The sequence below is a fragment of the Trichosurus vulpecula genome, chromosome 6 (assembly GCF_011100635.1).
Source record: "Trichosurus vulpecula isolate mTriVul1 chromosome 6, mTriVul1.pri, whole genome shotgun sequence".
NCBI classification, from domain to species: Eukaryota; Metazoa; Chordata; class Mammalia; order Diprotodontia; family Phalangeridae; genus Trichosurus; species Trichosurus vulpecula.
The window spans coordinates 174,298,682-174,320,077 of NC_050578.1; positions in this window are offsets into that span (position 1 = coordinate 174,298,682).

A 21,396-nucleotide genomic window follows, 5' to 3' on the forward strand; every position below is an offset into this window, starting at 1 on the left:
AAGTGAATATGTATGCATGTATATATGTATGTGTGTGTATATATACATATATACATATATATACACACATATATATATATATATATATATATATATATAGAGAGAGAGAGAGAGAGAGAGAGAGAGGGAGGGAGGGAGAGAGAGGGAGTGGGCACAGGGTGAGTCGAAGATGAAGGGAAGATATCTAACAGAAAAAATATCAAATAAAGGGATGAGAGAGGAATATATATTGAGAGAGGGAGATAGAGAGAGATAGAATGGGGTGGATTATATCGCATAAAGGTGGCAAGAGGAAGCAGTTCTGTGAGAGGAGGGGAGAGGGCAGGTAAGGGGGAATGACTGAATCTTGCTCTCATCAGATTTGGCCTGAGGAGGGAATACCATACATATTCAATTGGGTATCTTACCCCACAGGAAAGAAGAGGGAAGAAGATTTTAAAAAGGGGGGAATGATGGAGGGGAGGGCAGATGGGGGTGGAGGTGATCAAAAACAAACACTTTGGAAAGGGGACAGGGCCAAGGGAGAAAATTCAATAAAGCGGGATGGGTTGGGAAGAAGCAAAATATAGTTAGTTTTTCACAACATGAGTATTGTGGAAGGGCTATACAAAATGATACACATGTGATGAATTGCTTGACTTCTTAGGGAGGGTGGGTGGGAAGGGAAGAGGGGAGAGAATTTGGAACTCAAAGTTTTAAAAACAGATGTTCAAAAACAAACAAAAATATTTTTGCATGCAACTAGAAAATAAGATACACAGGCAATGGGGCATAGAAATTTATCTTGCCCTACAAGAAAGGAAGGGAAAAGGGGATGGGAGGGTAGTGGGGTGACAGAAGGGAGGACTGGGGAACAGGGCAACCAGAATATATGCCATCTTGTGGTGGGGGGGGAGGGTAGAAATGGGGAGAAAATCAACTCTTGTGAAAATAAATGCTGAAAATTAAATATATTAAATAAATTAATAATAAAAGAAAAAAAAAAGAAAATTCCAAGCTCTTTATATTTCCCCCACAAACAAGACAAAACAGCATCTCAGGGAGAACCTAGAGAACTAAAAAAAAAAGTGTCAGGGCAGAACAATGTTCCTCCTGGGAAAACTGGGAAAAGATTCTAAGGAAAATCTGAGGACTCTGGTTTCCTCCTTGTGACAAGCAAACACCTCTAGGCTAGTTCCATTGAAACTGCAAATGGTGAGCCCTGGGGCTAGCTGTGTTGGGAGGTAGCCTCAGCCTGAGCCACAGGAACTTTCACTTCCTGTGTGAGGAGTCCATATTTGAGAGGGTAGATTAAGGGAACCGCTGCTGATAACACCAGACTCAGCCAAGACATGGTCTTGGGCAAGAAGGAGTAACCATTCCCAGTAAAGGCAGAGCAGTGAGGCTGGGACACTCCTGGCTATGGACACTTACAAGAGAGAAGAGTTCTTGGATTTGGTTCCAGGCCAGAGGGGAGAACTAAAGGAAGTTCTGAGGCCAGAGGCATCACCAACCATATCCCAGGACTAAAGGTGATTACAAAAATTAAGCAGCTACCAATAAAGAAAAAAAAATGAGCAGGCCAAGAAGAAAGAATCCAACCACTGAAAGTTAATATGGGGATAGAAAAGACTAGGGTTCATCTTCAGAGGAGGATACTGAAGGAAAAAAAAAACCTCTCCTACCCCAAAGAGTAATGTTGAATGGTCACCTGCCCAAAAAGAATTCATAGAAAAACTTTAAAAAGACTTTAAAAATCAAATGACAGAGATTGAGAAAAAATTAGAAAAAAAATAAGAACAAAGAAAAACAAGAAGATTATGAAAAGAAAGTCAACCAGTTAGAAAAAGACAAGAATCTTAAGGAAGAAAACAACTCCTTTGGGCAAGAATTGGGCAAGGGGAAGACAGCAAATTTATGAGATCAAGACATAATAAAACAAAATAGAAAGAATTAAAAAAGAGAATATGAAACATTGCATAAGAAAAACAACTGATCTGCAGAACAGATCAAGAAGAGAAAACATAAGAATAAGCAGACTGCTTGAAAACTATGACCAAAAAGCGTAGCTAGAAAGATTGGGGTGACAGTTGAGTATGATGCAATACTGAAAAGAAAACCATTTAAGAAAAGGTACAAATAGTAATTATCCTATATAAATGAGGTGTGAGAGGAAGAACTAACAAAGAGGAATTAGATGGGGAAGGAAGGACCGAACCCTACTCTCATTGGGCATGGGCTAAAGAGGGCACAATACATATATATCTAGAAAGGCATAAAAGTCATCTAAATTCAGAAAGAAATAAAAGGCATAGGGGATAGAGAAGGAGTAGAGGATAAAGGACTGATCTCTAGGGGGAAGTAAGTAAAGAAACAGGATGGCAACATAGCAGGTAGAAGTAAAGTAGAGGAGTCAGGAAGGACAGGAAATTAGAGATAAACATAAACATACAATAAAGATCAGAAGTAGAATTTATTAGGAAAAAAAGCAGGGTTAGTAATCATGATCTCAGACAGAGTTAAAGCTAAAATAGATTTAACTAAGAGAAAAATAGGGAAGCTACACTATATGTCAGCCATATTTTCAAAATTGTTTATAACTAGACAGTATAAGGTTGAGATATCATTGCTGGGCAGACTTACAAAAGTATGGAAAGGCTTGGACCTGTGAAGGAAGATGTTATCTATCCTGAGAGAAACACAGGACAAACAAGTATAATATGGTCTTACATAGATGTATATAAATGTATAGGTCTACATATTACTATGATTATAGATATCTAAGTTATATAATGGGTATGTAAGGGTATGTATGTATATGTATGTGTATATAGTTATAGGTATAGCTATATGCTTATGTATAAGTGTATGTGCATGTATATGTATATGAAGTGTATATGTGTGAGTATATATGTATGAATATATGTGTGTATTTGTATGCATATATGTATACATGTGTATATATGTGTATATAGGTGCATTTATATGTATGTATATGTATATAGCAAATTTTAATTGCAGCCTTCTTGAGGGAGGGGGGAGGAGAGAAAGAACAAAGTACACAGCAGAGAACAAAAAAAATTTGCAAAAAAGCAAAGCAAAGATGGACAGCTCTAAACACAATGTGTAGTATTTATTATATAGGCTTTCTTGAAATGGAAATGTCTTGCTGTATACTTTGCATCCTCTCTTACATTCTGCTACATACTTGGCAATGCTTTTTTTTTCTTTTCTTATTTTGTATGTGTTTTAGTCTTTAAGTTTATATTTTTCTTTTATTATTGTGTGTATAAATTTTAGTATTCAAGTTTAAAGTAAATTAATGAAAAAGAAAAAATTAAAAACCTTGTCTTTTCTTTTTTTTCTTTTTTTATTTAAATGCCTACTCCTGTATTTAGCAAAAAAAAATGTGTACAAACTGCATTTCACCCAAAATAAAGTATGTTCTCTTGGTTTCCATCATTTCATTTTAAGACCCAAAGCTGGCACGCTCTATAGTTTCTTTATCCTGGGATATTCTAGGCTGTATTCTTCTTTGATTTAAACTCTCTAAGTCTATCTGATGTCTTAGCTCCCTAGAAACAACTTACACCTCCAGGAATTTGCTACATCTAGGAAAAAGAATAGGTCCTAAAGGAACTGTGGCTGTTGCTCTGGCAGATTGCCCATTTCTATTCTGCTCTTTCCCAGCTTTCTCTCCGCTCGGTAGCTTTCTCTTTGATTGGCCCCAGATGGGCTTTCAAGTTCCCCTGTCTATGGTCTACTATATTTGGACAGAGCCTATTTTACTTGTATTAACTGAGTTTTATTTCTTGAGTTGTTTTTGATACATTATTAATATTAATACAGCACTGTAAAAAATACATTTCACTGTACAATAGATTAAATGTGCCAAACTAAGATGATGTCTCTAAGGAACATGAAATCTTGTTGAACTGCTTTGCTGCCTTTATTCCATCTAACTAAGTCATATAAGAAGGTATTCTGAACTACTCTTTTTTCATATCAAAAAAAAATGATTATTCTCTGAACTAGTTCTCCATTATTTACCCTTTTATGATAGATAAATACCAAAAAGACAGTAAGGAACAGAGAGATTGAGACTGTTCTCTTCTTTAGGTTTAGTAGGCTGTAAGAAGGGCTACAGGTATTTGGAGTACTCTGAAAAGTGTGGCTCTTTTCATAGTCAACCCACATGCTTATGTGTCTAACACTGCCGTTCCTCATAAATCGTCATGTGCTTCATTGTTCATTTGTTGAAGAGAGTTAGAAAAATCCTAACCCTGTGAAAGTCAGGAAAATCAGAGCAGTGGATCTGAGTGCCTGACCCATTATAAGAACACACAGAAATACTGGAGGTTAGTGAAAGCAAATAGAACCACTGGGCTTAAAACCATCAAGCTGTGGTGTCCCTTTTTGAACATGGGGACAGCATAAATCAAGGGAATATGTTTAGTGTGGTAAGAAATACCAGTCATAATTTAATGTTTTAGTCATTCCACACAAATTACATTATATGTGATGTTGCTTCACAGTAGGAAGAATAATTATGGAAAGTGTTTTGTAAATCTAAAAGCATCATAGTGACTCCCTTCCTCCACATCTTTCTCCACCTCCTTCTTCTCTTTTTTGTTTTTCTCCTCTTTCTCCTCTCTTTTTCTTTTTCCTCCTAGTACTACTACTTTAATGTGCCTATCAAATGTACATGCTCACCAATACATATGAGTTCTCCCCTGTCCCCCACTCTCCTCAACTTACCTTTTTGGTAATAATATTCTACATTCATTTTCATGCTCTTGGGATACTCTCTTATTTGAGTGATCTTGAATTGTGCATCTTATTAAAAACAAAAACAAACAAATACCCTATATTGCTTCTAGGATGGATTTCTTTATTAAGATCATAGTCGTAGTTGTGGTGGTGATGATGATAATGTCTCAAATTTTCCAAATGCATTACCTACTTTAGAAAATACAGGTCCAGTAAAAAAATCAATAAATGATATAAAATTATTGTTACTGTAGGAGTGCAGCAAAATTTCAAAATTACAAAACCAGATAAAAACTCTGTTTTTAGTTGTTTGTCTTGAACTGTCCATCTCTTTTCAGCTTATAGGTGGATTCTCATTGCACGGTAGAAAGCAGCCCTACTCACTCCTTTAGAGTCTCTTAACTACATATATATTATCTTCTCCTACTCCTCCAATTTACTTAGCTCTTGTCACACAAAATTATTTCTTCCTCATTCATCTAGCTCTTTCTTACCTCTAAATCACCTTAAAAGCTGCGTACTTCACCTGTAAGTCTCTGCATATCTCTTTTATCCATTTTCTCTCTATTTCTTAAGCAGTCTTCCCCATTTACTTTGAAGTATAGAAGCTGCTTTCTCCAACTCTGGTCTGGAGTAAGAAGTATGCAAAACACATCCTCCACTCATTTTTAAACTAATTTCCTGGAGGCTTTACTCATTCAAAGTAAATATTATAGAAATTCTAGCAAATAGGTGGGGAAAAGTCCCTAATTTGAGAGCAAACTACAAGCCTTGAGAGATTGTATAGACACTAAACAGCAATTGAAACAATCAGGAATCAATCTGCCAAGTATTAACAAAATAATTTAAGGCTATAGAATAGATTTCTAAAGCTTTGGCTACCTGAATGCTGAATGTGTGAATTGAGATAAAACAGAGTGCTTGAAACAATGAATTACAAAATTGCAAGTGTGGGAGACTGTCGTTGCTGAGAAACCATCTGATATATTTGAAAGGACATGGACCCTGAAGTCAGAAGCCCCCATGCTCAAGTTCTGACCCCATTGTTTGTTAGCTGTGTATCCCGGTGAAATCAATTAACCTCTCACAGGCAAAGATTCATTACCTATAACTTGGGCGGCATGGCAAGACTTACAAAACTTCTGAGGGTTGCTGCAAGGATCACAGGAAGGAATACAAAACATCTATGCAATGTATATAGAAATGTGAGCTACTTCCTACCTCTTCTTCTTGCTGTTTGCTATGTGTGAAATGTGAATAGGAAATCCAAGCTGTATCTATGATGTGTGTGACCAATTGTATCTATGGTGACAGGTGTAAACATGAAGACTTTTAAAAATGCAGTAAACATTCTAGTTATTCCTAAATATTTAAACATTTGGTATAGAGCCAAAACAACTAGATGATGAACTGAATCTTTTACGTTTCATTCTTTTTTTGTTGTTTGTTTTCTTGGCAGGGTATGGGAACAGCTGTTATCTTGTCTATTTATGCATCTGTTCAATGTTCTTTATTCCATTGTCTGTAGATTTTCTGTCTCTCCCATGCATGTGTGCAGCAACATAGCCTGCTTTAAATTATAAGCCCCTGGAGGATGACATGGGTGAATCTTGTCTTTCTGAATCATTATGCAAACCAGGAAGTACAGGCCTTTTTGAAAGGAGATACTTTGGCCATGCAGGTTTAGACAACAACCCCAATATAACTTTAAGAGGAAAAATTAATTCCAAGTTGTAAGTGGTCAATAAAACAACCAGATCATTATCTCCCCAAAACACAAAACAAAACAAGAAAATGCTTAGTTAGAAGGACCTTAAGGATTAATCCTTTTTGCCTCTTCCATTTTAGCTCTTATATATGATTGTTTCAAATTTATACAAGACTACCAATGCCATCATTGGTGTGGAGATAATTGGAATAAAACCTTTTAATCTAGTAGAGATGTTCAGTCTTAGGAACAAAAGCTGAAAAATGACTAAGTTATCATCAGGAAATTATATTTTAGAAGCACATATTAAAGAGACAAAGGAGGTAGGTATAGAGTGAGAGGACCTGGTTCAAATTTCATCTCTATTTTGTTTACTTTGCAACCTCACACAAGTTCTTTAACCTCACAGGACCTCAAATTTCCTAATCTGTGGAATGAAAGGGTTAGATTAGATGATAAATGATGTCCCTCCCCATGTTAGATCTATAATCCCACAATGGTCCATTTTATTTCAGTGGATTCATAATTTCTTTGATGTGGCTATTCCCTTTGGTATTTTACCATCCTGTGCTTCTTTGTCCTGTGTGTTTTCTATAGGTATTTTCTTTTTCACCTATAAGTCTATCATAGAGTAGATATGGAATATAATGAAGACATTCTAAATCTTTTAACATTTTGTGGATATTTTTACAGCATTCAATATGTTCATCCATTCTATTTCACTATTACCCTTTCCCCCATCATGCTTGTTATTGATGTTACATTACATGATTTTATACCACTTTTCAACTTTCTTTTGGTAAACTGTAGCCCACTATTGAAATACGTTTTCCCATTAATGTTTGGTCCAACTGCAACTTAGTTATTTTAGAAATCATGGTATTCTGTGATTCAGAGTTATAAAGCATCATTGAGAGAATTTGATGTTAAAAAGATGGATTCTTGGGGGTGGAGCCAAGATGGCACTGTGAAAGGAAGGAATTACTGGAGCTGTCTCACAAATTCTGTCAGATATGTCTAAAAAAGTGAATTTGAGCAGGTTTGAGAGAGTTAGAAGCCACTAGTAGACTGAGAGGGGTAGCAGTGCCAGGCAGGGGGAAGGGTACCAGACCAAACCAACTGGTAACAGCAGAGGAATCCAGCCAGCAGGCTGGTCTGGGAGAGCGCTGGGTGAGCAAAAAGCCTGAGCAAGAACAAGCCCAGCATGGAAGTACCTGCTATAGCCACGATTGAGCCCCAGGCCTCTCAGCCTGAGACAGGAGTCTGTCAGAGCTTTGGGAGACATCAGCACAGAGCCTGAAACTGCAGGAGCAGATAGCCTGGAGGCCTCCAACCCATAGTCTAAAGGTTTGAAACTTGCCTTCTCGAAGTTCCAGGAGCCATGATGGCAAGGTAAAATGGCTCTCATCCCTTCCTTGAATAAACCCAGAGAATATTCCAAAGGGAGAAACAGAGGAGCCAGAAGTGGGTCTTCAGTAGTGAGAGAAGTTGGGAAGAGGGCCCTTCCTGTGATGGCAGAAGGAGACTATTGCAGGAAGAGAGGTGTCCCAGCAGGCCTTGCCTCAGCAGAACAATGAGAGTAACTGAGCCCCAGGGGGGTGGAGCTAACAAACGTCAACTCCAGGACCCTAGAAGTGGCTTTGCACAGACAGGGGAAGTGGCAGACACCAGCACAGACATGAGCTGAGACTACCCCTGCTGTAGAGCAGTCCTGGGGAAGAGTAGACTCTCAGCAGCCAGACCACCCCTCCCCTACACCTCATGAAACCAGAGGCCATAGCACATAAAGCCAGCGAGCAGGCCCATAGATTCCAAAAGAAGAAATTAAGGACAGAGCCCCCTGAGCCCCAGAAAAAGAGATCCACTTTAGAAGCCAGGAGAAAAAAAAAAACACCATGAAAACAAACATTAAAAAGCCAAAGACCATTGATTCCTATTATGCAGACAGGGAAGATCAAAATACCAATTTAGAAGAAGACAGCATGGACACTATACCCACATCTGAAACCTCAAAAGGGGAAGTGAACTGGTCTTCAGACCAAAAAGCATTCCTGAAAAGACTCAAGGAAGACTTAAAAAACCAAATTAGGGAGGTAAAGGAAAAAAATGGAAAAAATGGAAAAAAATCACTGATGAAAAAAAATCTTTAAAAAGTAAAACTGGCAAAATGGTTAAGGAGAATCAGAATGTAAATGGAGAAAATGTCTCATTGAAAAATAAAATCAACCAAATGGAAAAGGAGATAGAGAAGCTAAAGGAAGAAAGCAATACATTAAAAATTAGAATTGGACAAGTAGAAGTTAACGACTCTATGAGACATCAAGAATCAGTCAACAAAATCTAAAGAATGAAAACATAGAAGAAAACATGAAATATCTGATTGGAAAAACAACTGACCTGGAAAATAGATCCAGGAGAGACAATCTAAGAATTATTGGTCTACCTGTGTTGCAACAGTTCAGCTAGCAACCATTGTGGGGGTGAAAAACTAACACAAGCCCAACAGTAAGGATTTTTTTCTATTTGTACATCTTCCATAATGCTAACAAATATTTTTCATGAACATTTGCTTCTCTTTAGATAAGTATCTTCTACAAGAAAACTCTTTCTGTGATTCTTAATTCTACTCCTTTCCCTCTGTTAATTAATCCCTACTTATCTTGATTATAGCTTGTTTGTATATATTTGAGGGAGAGGCTCTCTTTTGCCTCCTTTTTATACCTAGCAGTAATTATAGTGCTTGGCACCATGAGCATCTACTGTTTATTGATTGATTCATTGGTTGGAGGAGAGGAGAGGAGATGAAATGTAGCCATTACTTCCTACACAAGCATTTAGATAAACAAAGCATCAATTAAAGGATAGATTTTAGTTAATGAGAAAAAAAATTTCAAATGCCCAGAGACCATTAACAGTTAAGGAAACTCTCATTCCTTCTGATAGGTCTCCCATATTTATGTGTGTGTATTTACGTGTGTGTATAGTCATCTTACCTTATGTAGATACCTCTCTACTCCTGAAACCAAAAAAGAGGAAAGGATTTGGGATTACTAGAGAGTCAAGTGAAATCACTTATCTCCAGTGAATTCTACCTTCTTCAGGGATATACACAGTAATTCATAGTAGCCCTTTGCAAGGTAGAATTATTGGAAGGAGAAATAATTTGAGTTGAATGGGAGTCAAGTATCTCCCCTCCCAGTGGACATCATTTTTCCAGGGACCTCTGTGTAACATTCCCAAACATAGTATTACTTTGTATCTACATCTTCATTCATGCCCATGAAATCCCTACCTTCCTAAAAATAAAAGAATTTAGGATTGCTACTGAGTTAACCTTATAGTTCACATGGCTCATAGACTGTATACATGACTCAGGGATGGATTAATTTTGTTTTTTTCTCTACTTTGAGAGTCCCTACTTTTTCAATTCTCTTTCACCTTTGATTCCTCCTCTGGAGATGGTTCCTTTTCTCCAGTGTATCTAACTGCCTCTTGCTCTGTGCTTTTATATTGATCTATCTCCGTCTGTCAAATGTATGGGCCACATGGTTAAACTGGCCTCCCTCCAGTTCCTACTATATCTGCCTGACGTTTATAATCTGTTTTGCCATCTGGAGGTGTTTTATCAATGCATATGGATCCCTGGAAGTGTCCTTTACATGTGCCAATCTTACTTCCAGGGAATAAAATTGGTGCCTTTGTCAAGTTCCTCTGCATTTTTCTTCTGTCTACCATATCCTTCTCTAGTTCTCTTTTATAAGTCAAACCCAACAGATAGCAAACCAACATACTCTTGAAGAAACTGAGCCACACTCACATTGTCATTCTTCTGTTCACGAAACATAGATAAATTTCACTTAATTGAAATAGGAGCCTGCAGGTTCTATTGTAGAAATTTAGATCATTTGGAAGAGAAGACAGAGTTGCTTTCATCATGTACTCAAAGTAAAAAAGAAATGTCCTTTCTTAGAAAGTTGGATATCTCACTTTTTAGAGTTCTCAGTGAGCTTAAGCAAACAGAACACCATGAAGATGATTGTAGCTGATGTGATAAAGAAGAGAAATTTCCAGAAGAATTTGACAAGATCATCCAAATTAAGTCAACATAAATCTTGATAACTTGTTGACTTCAAAGCAAAAGTAGGCATGGTTTTGGATGCAAAAAAATGGCTCATGGACAAGAAATGAAAGAGGTAAGATTCTTGTAGACTACTCAGAAACTTTACATCATGCTTACCAAAGAATATTATAAAAATCAAATATCATAAAATGACAATATCCTATTAACATTACTACATATCAGTATGAAGCATTATCTTGTGGAAGGAAGAATTGCCATGAGCAGAGGAATTTGGATGGTTCTGTTTGGCCCAAAAAGGCAGAACTAGAAACAATGTATGGAAGTTGTCAAGGTACCAGTTTAGGTTAATATGTTGTTATTCTTCAGTCATTTAATTGTATCCAATTTTTTATTACTCCATGGACTTGTCCATGGGGTTTTCTTGGCAAAAATACTGGAGTTGTGTGCCATTTCCTTCTCCAGTGTGTCTCTATTTTACAGATGAGAAACTGAGACAAATAGGGGTAAGTGACTTGCCTAGGGTCATACAGGTAGTAACTGTCTGAGACTGGATTTAAACTCAGATCTTCCCAACTCTGGGCCCAGAATTATATCCACCACACCACCTAGCTGCCCTAGGCTAATGAAGGAAAACTTTAATAACAAGTAGATTTATCCAAAAGTAGAATGAATTTCTTTGTGAAAATTGTTTTGGAAAATTGATAGAATCATCATCAAAGTTAAATTTGGATTAGGTGGCCTTTGAAATCCTTTTAAACTCTGATATTCTATAATCTTATGATTGAAGAAATTAACTACAGAAATATAGTCATTTCAGAAGTGTTTCTTTGCAGTCAGTTTGTAACAGTATTAAATTTCAAATTAACACTAAATTAGAGTAAAGAATAAATGTAAGAAGTGTACTTATACCATTTCCAGTTTAATCAATTTATACAAACTATAGGTCCTCCAAATAGTAAATTAAAGATATTGACTGTATCACACTAGCCTAAAGAAATTTAATTGGTATAAAACAATGACCACAATGAGTGGGCAAAATGGAATCTTATGTCAATACTGGTTTAGAAGAGAGGATTCTGGGAAGATGGCAGAGTAGGTCAGAAAATTCCAAGCTCTCAAGATTTCCCCCCCCAAAAAGAGTTAAAATAGCACCTTAGAGTGAATAAAGTGTGGGTGGAGACAAAGAAGAATAAGGGTACAACCTGGATCTTCCTGGGACAATTTGAGAAGATCTGAAGAAAAATCCCAGGAGGAGGTTTGGTCCCTGTGAAGAGTAAACACCTCCAGGCTAGGTTACCTTGTAACAACAACTCACAAGACTCTTAAACAACTACCATCAAGTCCTGGGGTTAGTTAGTTTGAGAGACTGCCACAGAAACTTTTCACCCCAGGATAGTGAGGGGAGTTGAGCATTTGAGCCCAGGAAGATTGAGGAAACCTATTCTGATGAGGAACTGCAGATCCAGCTGTGCTGAGAAGAGCAAAGAGCTGTGGGGGTGAGAAGAAACCAGCAGAGGCCCGGTGAGTGAAAAAGCAGTGGGACAGAAAGCCGCTGCCTGTGGGAACTTACAGGAGGTTGGAGGTTTGGCTTTGTTGCCGGCTAGAGGGCAGTACTGAAGATCTGGAGCATGAGGCACCATTTCCCATACCCTAGGGCTAGAGGTCATTACAAAAATCAAGCTATTACCACAAAAAATGAACACTCAAAGGAGAAAGAATCCAACCATAGAAAGATATTTTGGGAATAGAGATGACCAAGGTTCATCTTCAGAAGTAAGGAAACCCCCAAAGAGTAACATCAAATGGTCACCTGCCCAGAAAGAATTTATAGAAGATCTTAAAAAAGACTTTAAAAATCAACAGAAATGGAAGAACAACTAAAAAAAAAATTAAGAAAAACAAGAAGGTTATGAAAGGAAAGTCAACCAATTAGAAAAGAAGATCTAGAATCTTAAGGAGGAAAATGATACCTTGAAAAATAAAATTGCACTAAGTGAAGCCAGTGAAATGATAAGGGATCAATAAATAATTAACCAAAACACAATAAAAAAAGAGAAAGTGACCCATCATTTAAGAAAAACGATAGATTTGGAGAATAGATTAAGAAGAGAAAATATAAAAATAATTGGACTAACTGAAAGTTATGATCAAAAAAGAATCTTGATACAATGATACAAGAAATAATTAAAGAAAATTGTTCTGAAGCCTTAGAACAAGAGGGGAAAGGAGAAATAAAAAAAATCCATTGAATACCAGTCAAAATAGATCATGTGAGGAAAACTCATAGGGATATCATAGTAAAATTCTGAAACCCCTAGCTTAAGGATAAAATATTAAAACCATCAAGATTAAAAAATTTAAATACGATGGTACCACAATTGGAATCACACAAGACCTAGCAGCAAGACATTAAAGGACTGCAGATCTTGGAACACAATATATCGAAGAGCAAAAGACCTGGGGCTCTGGCCAAAAATATCATACCCTCCAAATTTAAGTATTATCTTGAATGATAAAAATGGACTTTTGATAAACTCTCAGACTTTCAAGACTTTGTTTAAAAAATCCTGAACTTAATAGAAGATTCAACATACAAGAACCAAAAGAAACATAAGGTACATATAAAAGACTGACTATAAGGGATTCATAAGGACAGACTTTTTACCTTTTATATAATGTAAAATGTATGTCTAAGAGTCTTATTAATAGTTGGAGAGCTCATAAGAAAGAGTGGGGTAAACCTATGATATGAATTTTAAAAGTAAAAACATTTAGAAACAGCTAAAAAGAGTAACTATTTTACACAAATGAAGTGCAAGAGGAAGAAAGGATATGGAACAATTAGATGGGAGTGGAGGGCTGGTAGTTCTGGTAACCTACTTTCACCAGGAATGGGTTTAAGAGGGAACAATACATATATATTTAGAAGAGTATAAAAGTCTTCTAAATTTAGGAGAAATAAACTGGTAGGGGTATAGAGAGGGTGGAGAAGATGAGGGAGAGATTTTTAGAGGGGAAAATGAGGGAATAGGTAAAAGGGGGGTATAGAAGGGTATTTAAATCCATGGGAATGGGAAGACAGGGGAGGGATACTTGGAGGGAGGTAGTCAAGTAATAGGAGAGCAAGGTAGTCAGTAGAAGTAAAATAGAAGAATCAAGAGAGATAAGAAACAAGAGATATGCACCAATATAAAAACAAAGATTAGGAGTAGAGTATTTTTGGGAAAGTATATGTCTATATATGTATATTATTATACATATTATATATGTATATATGTATATATTATACATATATTATTATATATAGCTATGTTATCTATAGCTATAGAGAAATATATCTAAACTTTATTGTAGCCTTCAGGTGGGTGGGGGAGGGCAAAAAAAAAACAAAGTAAAAAAGTGTACAGCAGACAACAACAACAAAAAAAAAACTCACAAGGAAGCAAAGAAGAGATGGACAATTTTCAACCCATGTATTATTTATCATATAGGAGTTCTTGAAATGCAAATCTGTTGTTATAGTTTGGATCCTCTCTAATGTTCTACTATGCACATGACATGCTTTTTTTTCTTTCTTACTTTGTATTTAAGTTTCAATATTTAAATTTATGATATATTTTGTTCTTTTTCTCTATTTTGTATTTGTGTTCTGACCCTTGAGTATAAAATAAATTTTAAAAAAAATACTGGCTTAGAACTCCCTTTTCAAAACACTCAAGGGAAAGATGAAGAAGACCATGAAAAGTATTGCCTCACTTTGAAAAAGGGAAAATCAGTTGAGGAGAATATACTTCTCCAAAAAGCTTGGAATGAGAATTAACTAAATGTGATCTTATCATGACATATGGGAAATAGAGGCACAGTGATGAGCCACTTGGAAGAAGAATATTGGGCGAGTCAACCTGAGCAGTGTTGTCTAGCACAGTAGTACATGCTTGGAGTGGATAAAATGGCAGCAAATAATAGATTTCTGCTGGAGAGAGACTGGCAATAGAACCTTAACATGGAAGAATAAACTACAAAGTCTTTCCTCTCTGTGTCACTTCCTTTTGAGGAAGTAGTATAAGTCTCATGGACCTAAGAGAATTGCTGGAGTATCTGAATTACCAGCAAGAATTGTTTTCTCTTCTCCTGTCCTATAAATTTGGACAAGTAAGTGATATAATCACAAGAAAAAGGGGGGCATGTCAATTGTATCAAACTTTAAGTCCTTTCCCCTGCTGACCAGACATAGGAAAGAATTTTTAGTGATGAGGACCATGCAGATTCCAAGAGGGCAGGGCTTTCTTTATCCTCTGTATTATAGAGTCTATAACCTTGGGTACTATTCTCTTTTGTATCCCTCATTTAGAAAATAAATCGTGCTCTGAGGTTGATGCTTTGTGTGCATTAGGTTTTATAAACAGATGGTGATGGTCATTGAGGGAGGAATGCTATGCACTAATATTCCTAGGTCCTTCTGTATGGGGAGGAAATAAGTCACACTGGGGACAAATTAAGTTGATGTCTGCCTCCCTAAGGGGAAGTAGTACAGAATACTGATCTTCACCGATGTCATCTGGATAGAGAAAATGAGCCAGAGATTTGTGAGAGTGCTTCAAAGTTCACCTACTATCTTTCTCTCAAGGAAGACCCTCAGATACAAGAGTTACATGTTCTTTTCTTTTTCTTGAAAATCCCATTATGTTGGTACTGTGAAAACTATTTTGTTGAAAGATCTACTCAGTTTTGATTATCAATAGATTTAAAATATGGAGACATTCACAAAAAGTGTTCTCCTAGTGGCCTTCAAGATATTATGCACAAATAATATATTTACTTTTAAATAAACTATTTCTTTGTAGATCTGAACATCTGTAAATGTTCTTATTCATATGACCATTTTTTGATTGCCTAGAAGACCAGATATCTCTATCTGAAACCAACTGTAACATAAAAGGGGTTGCTCTGTCAAAGTTGGAAGAAAAAAAAAGCATTTTGCCCAAGCTCTGTCAATGGGCAGTCTATTTGAATGGATCTATTGCAGACAGGCACTACAGATGGAAGTGAATGCCAAAGTGAATAGATTTTTAAGCTCAGAACATTGTGCATTGTTTTCAATGATGCTTTTAAAATGCTTCTAGACAGTGCTTTTCAGTGAACATTTCCAAAGCCTATATTTTCCTTCTAATATGATATCAGAGGAAAAAAATGACCCAAAGAGACATGATGAACATGAGTAGTCTGCAGTATGTTACCAAGGACAATTTGCATATGTGACATAGAAAACTCAGAGACACATCCAAAAGATAATGGAGATAGGCTAGTCTTTCAAAGAGGATGTCAATAGATGATAAATTTGTGTGAGACATGTGCCCATGTAGGTCACATATGTACATGTGAGTTTTCTAAATTTGGCTCACAGGATCAATTGATAGATATGCTGGTGTCTGGACCATACTTGAGAAAAGGAGGAAAGCCAACATGATGACTGGGGATGAGGGGCAGAGGGAGCAGAGGCAGACAAACATGTGGAAAATTTTCAGCACATCAGCACTCCCTCCTGCAGTCTGCATGGGGAGGCTGGAATAAAAGGATCTCTCTATCCATCTATCCATCTATCTTCTTTCTCCATTTATTGATGATTTAGTGGAGAATCAACTTAAAAATTGGTAGCTGGTAGTTTTTATGAGGAAGGCCTTAGCCCAAGATTATACATACTGCCTTGACCCCTGCCACCAAACTGGCTACACAAAAGACCATCATAAGTAGCAAATAGCAAGCAAACCCATTTATTGAAGCAACTAGCAAATGGAAGTTGGAGAAGTTGCACTGATGATTTATAAGGTGATACTGTCCCCTGGAGGGTATTGGAATGATCCAGGATGGGGGAAGTAGTCCTCAGGTGCAATTGGGAGGCATTGAATAAAAAATAAAGAGGCGGTGGAAGCATAAGGAAAGAAGAGAAGAGAAGAGAAGAGAAGAGAAGAGAAGAGAAGAGAAGAAAATTTTTCAAAAACTGTACGTGTTTCATCTATTGTGTAACAAAGTTAAAGTCGTAGTGATTGCATTATTTTCCAAATAAACACACAAAATACACCTTATAGCCAATCAGTGGTCAAGTCCACGGGCAGGTCTTGACAAACAAGTATTGGTAGGCCAGGGTGTTGTGTATTGTCAGAAAGTCCAGCACACATTGGCAGGAATATGTGCATGTTATGATTTGTTTATAATATGATACTATACAGCTACATGATGCAATACTTTGTCATCAAAATTTCAATGCATGAAAAAATCTACTAATTTATAATAAATTATTAAATTTAAGATGACTCATTTTTTCAAAAAAATAGATTTTTTTTGAAGAGATGCAAATTTAAAAAAAATATTAAAGGGTTAAAGAAAGTATATTTCCAGGAGGGAGGTAAGTAATTTTTTTTGAAAAGGGGCTAGTAGGCCAAATAAGTTTGAGAACATCTGGATTAGAATGTGCTAAAAAAAAAAAAAACCCGAAGAAGTCATTAAGTATTTAGTAAACACCTACTACATGCCAGGCACTGTGCTAAGTGCTGGGGATAGAAAGAATAGCAAAAATTAACGCCTATTCTGAAGGGGCTCACAGTCTAATGGGATACACAAAATCAATAAACTCTGTAAATGAGAGCCATATGAATTCTCAGCTCAACCAAGAGAAAGGCTCCAATTTCACCAAAGGGGAAATTCCTAAAAAGCTCTTTGTAGAAGAAATATGGAAATCTGAGACAGGAAATGAGAATTCAGTTTCCCCTATGTATCTACTATTTTCATACTATGTATCTTTCCATTTATCTGGATCTAGTTCCCAAGATAGTTTGGAATCATGTGTATCTTTGCGGGGAGGGATTTTCTTTTCTTTTTTTATTACAAATAGTTAATGTTTATGATTTTCAAAGAATGATATATTATTGGATTGTATCTTACAACAACCCTGGGAGGTACATACAACTGGGATCATTAACCCCTTCTTACAGAGAAGGAAAAAAGAGGCTCAGAGGTGGTGAAGTGGTTTGCCTGGGGTCTGTGGAACAATTTCTTTTCTTTTTTTTTGATTTTTAATTTATTTCACATATTCAGTTTTCAGCATTGATTTTCACAAGAGTTTGAATTATGAATTTTCTCCCCATTTCTACCCTCCTGCCCACTCCAAGATGGCATATATTCTGGTTGCTCCGTTCCCCAGTCAGCCCTCCCTTCTGTCACCCCACTCCCCTCCCATCCCCTTTTCTCTTCCTTTCTTATAGGGCAAGATAGATTTCTATGCCCCATTACCTGTGTATCTTATTTCCTAGTTATATGCAAAAACCTTTTTTTTTGTTTTTGAACATCTGCTTTTAAAACTTTGAGTTCCAAATTCTCTCCCCTCTTCCCTCCCCACCCACCCTCCCTAAGAAGGCAAGCAATTCAACATAGGCTACATGCATATCATTATGTAAAACCCTTCCACAATACTCATGTTGTGAAAGACTAACTAAATTTTGCTCCTTCCAAACCTATGACCTTCCTTCCCTTGACCCTGCCCATTTTCGAAAGTGTTTGTTTTTGGTTACCTTCTTCCCCCATTGGCCCTCCCTTCTATCGTCCCCCCTTTTTAAACTTTTTCCTCCTTCTTTCCTGTGGGGTAAGATACCCAACTGAGTGTGTATGGTATTCCCTCCTCAGGTCTAATCCGATGAGAGCAAGATTCACTCATTTTCCCTCACCTGCCCCCTCTTCCCTTCCTATAGAACTGCTTTTTCTTGCCACTTTTATGTGAGATAATTCTATCTCTTTCTCTCCATTATATCTCTCCCTTTTTCCCTCTCTCAATATATTCCTCTCTCATCCCTTAATTTTATATTTTTAGATATCATCCCTTCATATTCAACTCACCCTGTACCCTCTGTCTATATATGTGTGTGTGTGTGTGTGTGTATACCTTTAAGCTACACTAATACTGAGGTCTCATGAATCGTATACATCATCTTTCCATGTAGGAATATAAATAAACAAAACAGTTCAACTTTAGTAAGTCCCTTGTGATTTCTTTTTCTTGTTTACCTTTTCATACTTCTCTTGATTCTTGTGTTTGAAAGTCAAATTTTCTATTCAGCTCTGGTCTTTTCACTGAGAAAGCTTCAAAGTCCTCTATTTTATTGAAAATCCATATTTTGCCTTAGAGCATGATACTCAGTTTTGCTGGGTAGGTGATTTTTGGTTTTAATCCTAGCTCCACTGACCTCTGGAATATCATATTCCAAGCCCTTCAATACCTTAATGTAGAAGCTTCCAGATCTTGTGTTGTTCTGATTATGTTACTACAATACTCAAATTGTTTCTTTCTGGCTGCTTGCAATATTTTCTCTTTGATCTGGGAGCTCTGGAATTTGGCAACAATATTCCTAGGAGTTTTCTTTTTGGGATGTTTTTCAGGAGGCAATCTGTGAATTCTTTCAATTTCTATTTTGCCCTCTGGCTCTAGAATATCAGGGCAATTCTCCTTGATAATTTCTTGAAAGATGATATCTAGGCTCTTTTTTGATCATGGCTTTTAGGTAGTCCAATAATTTTTAAATTATCTCTCCTGGATCTATATTCCAGGTCAGTGGTTTTTCCAATGAGATATTTCACATTTTCTTCCACGTTTTCATTCTTTTGGTTCTGTTTGATAATATCTTGATTTCTCGTAATGTCACTAGCTTCCACTTGCTCCAATCTAATTTTTAAGGTAGTGTTTTCTTCATTGGTCTTTTGGACCACCTTTTCCATTTGGCTAATTCTGCCTTTCAAGGCATTTTTCTCCTCATTGGCTTTTTGGAACTCTTTTGCCATTTGAGTTAGTCTATTTTTAAGGTATTGTTTTCTTCAGTATTTTTGGGGTCTCCTTTAGCAAGTTATTGACTTGTTTTTCCTGGTTTTCTCACATCATTCTCATTTCTCATCCCAATTTTTCCTCTACTTCTCTAACTTGCTTTTCCAAATCCTTTTTTGAGCTCCTCCGTGGCCTGAGACCAATTCATGTTTTTTCTTGGAGGCTTTTGATGTAGGCTCTTTGACTTTGTTGACTTCTTTAGGCTGTATGTTTTAGTCTTCTTTGTCACCAAAGAAAGATTCCAAAGTCTGAGACTGAATCTGAGTCTGTTTTCACTGCCTGGCCATGTTCCCAGCCAACTTACTTGACCCTTGAGTTTTTCATTGAGGTATTACTGCTTGTAGAGTAAAGAATACTTTGTCCCAAGCTTGAGGGGCTGCGCTGTTTTCAGAGCTATTTGTACACAGGAAGCTCTGCCACACCAGCGCTTCTTTTCCCCCAAGAACCAGCACCTGGACCTGACTCAGATCTTAAGCAGGCTCTGCAGTCCTGCTCTGATCCTTCACTTAATTCCTCCCACCAGGTAGGATAGACCTCACCTAGCATCAAGGCTGCCCTGGGCTGGAGCCATGCTTCCCTCTGCTATTTTGTGGGTTCTGCTGTTCTAGAATTTGTTCAGAGCCATTTTTTATAGTTTTTTTGGAGGGACCTGGCAAGGAGGTCATGCAAGTCCCTGCTTTCCAGCCTCCATCTTGGCTCCGCCTGAGGATTTTCTTTTCAAAGTTCACATCAACTCCATCCTTCATAAGAAGTACTAAACCTTGGGTCAGCATTCTCTACATCAGTCAAGTCACTTTTATATATCAGTAAACAAAGTGTCCCACATTCAATTGGAAACCTGAGTTTCATTGTTTACTATCAAGATAGTAAAAGAAAAGAAGACTATCTTTATAGCAAATTAAATCAGTCCTGTGCAGAAAATTAATGAAAAAAAAAACATGCGGGGCTGGTTGGTGGCACAGTGAGTAGAGCACTGGCCCTGGAATCAGGAGGACCTGAGTTCAAATGCGGCTTCAGACACTTGACACACTTTCTAGCTGTGTGACCTTGGGCAAGTCACTTAACCCCAATTGGCCTGCCTTCCCCCCTCAGATAAAACAAATGAATAAGAATTTTAAAAATAGAAATGAATTGTTACTACTACTTTTACTGCTGCTACTACTGCTACAACTGTTGATGCTTCTACTACTACTACAACTAAGTAACTACTACTACTACTACTACCACCACTAAAATCCAAATCACTTGAATTATATTTCATATAGCATTGCATGTAGTCAAGCAGTATAATGGAGAAATTAAATAAAAAGTCAAAACCAAAACGCTTCCCATTGTACAATCAACATCTCATGTTGAGAGCAGTCCACATGGGTCTTACTTTTTAAGAAAGAAATTAACAAGATGGTTAGAGCATATTCTCTCTAGAGGTCCTAGAGTCATGGCTTTGGAGCCAGAGGACATGAATTTGAATCTCAGCTCTGCTACATCCTCATCTATGAAATGAAGAGGTTGGACAAAATGAACTCTAAAGTCCCTTCCAGTTCTGAATATCATGTCCTATACAAAGGCATGGAGGAATTGCAATCTAAATTAATGGAAGGTTTACTTTTTCCCATGAAATTGTGCATCCAATGATGCACCAATAAGACAATAACAGTAATCTGAACAGTTTAAGCATTTTCTCTCAGTGCTCTAAATAGTTCAACGCTTCTATATCCAGGAGTCACAACAATAATTCTTTCTGCATTTCAATTGACATCTGAAATACTTTAGGTTAGGAAAAAATTATATTCACAACACATCTGTCCACTTTTAATCTCTTCTGTAAACAGACTTTTTTCTTTTTCAAAATACTGATGAGAGAAATGCTTTAGTTTAGATAATTATATGATGAAAACTATGTATAATGAAACTAAATATTTAATATAAAGAAAACAGGCCATGAACAATTTTGTGAAATTTTGTGAAAATATTAAAGTTAAATGATAGCAT